This window comes from Lactuca virosa, chromosome 3 (genome assembly GCF_052849685.1).
Source record: "Lactuca virosa cultivar CGN04683 chromosome 3, Lactuca_virosa_CGN04683_v6, whole genome shotgun sequence".
Taxonomy (NCBI): Eukaryota; Viridiplantae; Streptophyta; class Magnoliopsida; order Asterales; family Asteraceae; genus Lactuca; species Lactuca virosa.
This window is the reverse complement of record NC_136428.1, coordinates 87822776-87825835: the sequence shown is the minus strand read 5'-3', so window position 1 is coordinate 87825835 and position 3060 is coordinate 87822776.

Genomic DNA, 3060 nt, shown 5'->3' with positions numbered 1-3060 from the left:
ATGATAAATACATTATCAAAGCATTTCCGAAGAAATGTATTTTTATTCATTTTTAAAACATTTGGGATGTCATCGTCAATACAGAAACATAAGCATAAACATATCTTTCATTCATTTACACTAGTGATCTACATCTCTTTTAAATCTCACAGTGTAAAGTAGCTTCATATCGACATCTGTGATACAAATAAGCTTGAGTGGGTCAGGTTGGGAAACCTGGTGAGTACATAGGGTTTTCAACCAACAATAATATAATTATTATGTTTAATCATCAAACAATTAACCCAATTACCCATCCCTGTTATCTTCTTTACTCTTAAGGATTTACCCTAAGAATTAGCTATTCCTCGTTCATTCTTTTCTAAGGATTATCCTAAGGAATCGGCACGAAATCCATCGTTGACAGGGTTTTCTCAACGGGCACTAAATCCATAGTTACCAAGGTTTGCTCAACAGGCGCTAACTCCATAGTAGCCGGGGTTTACTCAACAGGCGCTAACTCCATAGTCGCCGAGGGTTATCTCGTTTATTGAAAGTATCGTTTTTGAGAGTTCACTCGCAATACATGTCAATGGGTTTTTAGAGTACACCGGTGAACACATCGTTCACAACACCTACAGGTTGCGAGCCTGCTAGTGTTCCACTGGACTGTCTAGAATAGTCCGTGGTTGTCATCCATACTCTACTAGATGACGGGGCCAACATTTGGGAACAAGGCTTCTCACATCGTCCACCTCTCACCCTTACCTCGTGGTCTATATCACCTCTTAACTCATCATCCAACTCATATTTCATCTACCCATGTTTTACCCAACATATTATGTAGATATAAAATATATATACAGTTTAAATCATTTAAAACATGTATACAATTGTTCATCCAGCATAGATAGCAAGTATACAGATAATTTTCCCACATAACACGTAATTTATATTAAATAATTCATATCTATGTGTAAGATGAAAGTAACTATGCACTCACCTGATAAGGTGGTGACTCGGTACTCGGACATCGCTTCGTTTACTTAAAACAGCTTCTTTCGACAAAACCTAGTATCATTACCACTAGAGTTTAGTCTAAGGTTTGACGAGATTAATTAATAGTCTATCTATTATTACTATTATATAAGCGTTAAACAATACTCTTCACCTACTATGTACAGACAGGGGCCAGACATAAAACACCGGAGGGCAGGACCATTTTGGCATATAACACTTCTGAAATCCAACAACCCTATGCGGCCCTTTAAACCAGATTCCCCGTACCGCGAGTAGTTAAAAAGATATTATAAATACACTTATATAACCCATAATAATAGCTCAAATAATTATCATAAGGTCCTAATAACATTACTATATTGAAACATAAGTTATACTAAAGATAGGGTAGGCGTAGCTCACTTACAGCGGGTTTTTCTCAAAACCGGGCTCCGCTGAAGTAGAGTTTCTGAGCCGAAGGCTCTTCTTTTCGGATCCGTTGGGCGCTCCCGGGCTTCCGCCTCGTGCTAGGGAGCTTCCCTAGGCTTTTTGGGGGGTTTAGGGGGTTAGAGAAAGGTTCTAGCGAGAGAAAGAAGTGGGTAAAGGTGTAAGGAATGAGGATGCCCCGACACCTCTATTTATAGGCTTCCTGGAGCATCACCACATCGTGGTGCCTCCCACCACGTCGTGGTACCTGCGTAGGCTCCAAGGCTTCGTCTGGTGCTGACACGTGGCATCGCACACAGGGTGGAAATCAACCGATTTTCAAAAATTCATAACTTTCGCATACGAGCTCCGTTTTCGACGTTCTTTATATCCACGCGTAGGTAAAAAGAATATCTACAACTTTCATTTGGACTCCGTCGGCTAGTTTTCGACTGATATTAAATTTAACAGTACGAGGAGATTATACTGTTAAATGTCCGCGTAAAATTCATAACTTCTACATACGGTCTCCGTTTTCGTCTGTCTTTTTACCGTTGAGTTCCTATTAATGAGATCTTCAACTCTCATTTAGGTCGCGTAGACCAAAAACTGCTCGATCTAAAATTCGAGTTTCGGGTTGTGTAGTGCGAAGCCAAATCTTAGAAAACTCATAACTTCCTCATACGAAGTTAGATTTGGGCGTTCTTTTTTGTATGTTCTTGGTTTAACGTATTCTACAACTTTTGTTTAGATCACTAAGGATAAAAGTCGCTCTATCATAAATTCACTATTTACGCTTCCCGGTGTAGTGCCGATTTTGCCGTAAAACTTCGACGGGCCATAACTTCTTCGTTATAACTCGGATTTCGGCGTTCTTTATATGTACGGAACCCTTGACACATATTCTACAACTTGGTTAAGATTATTCCTTCGAAATAATCTTCCATCAAAAAGTCATTTTTGACGCTTATTATCTCTAAATTGACTAGCCGGGATCTACGGACGTTACACCCGATAAGTCCCAAATTAGGGTTTCATGGCGTTAGGGTCTTCCAAACCCTAATTAGGGTTTCCAACCCATATTAGCCCAATAGGGCCAATAGCTAGGTCATTTAGCCCATTAGGGTTTGCTTAGGTCAATTAGGGTCTTGCTAGGCCCAAACGAGTCCAAGCATCCCAAACGACATCCAAACACAAATAAGTACACCGCCACCTAACGCGGTGGCTGGTGGCGGCAGGAGGCGGCAGCCACCACCCTACGGTGGTGGTTCTCAATTTTCTTTTCATTATTCCAACTCCGGTTACAGTTTTACAATGAACAATACTAAATGGACACGCATACACACACTAAAATACATCCACCCATGGTGGTACATGGTGGCAGCGACCACATCACGGTGGCGGCGGTGGCTTTCCAGCAAAACCCGGCCAAACAAAACATACAACGCAATGCATTAACACACCTACACAAGGCAAAACACACACACAGCCACCTTCCACGGTGGCTGGTGGCGACCCAAGGTGGTAGCAAATGGCGGCGCGACTAAAAAGATCAACGAACAGCTGCAGCGGCGACGTTGGCGACAGCTAGGCAGAAGGGACAGAGGAAAACGCGTTCAAAAGTGGCAGCACACAGCCACGACGTCGTCTTTAGCA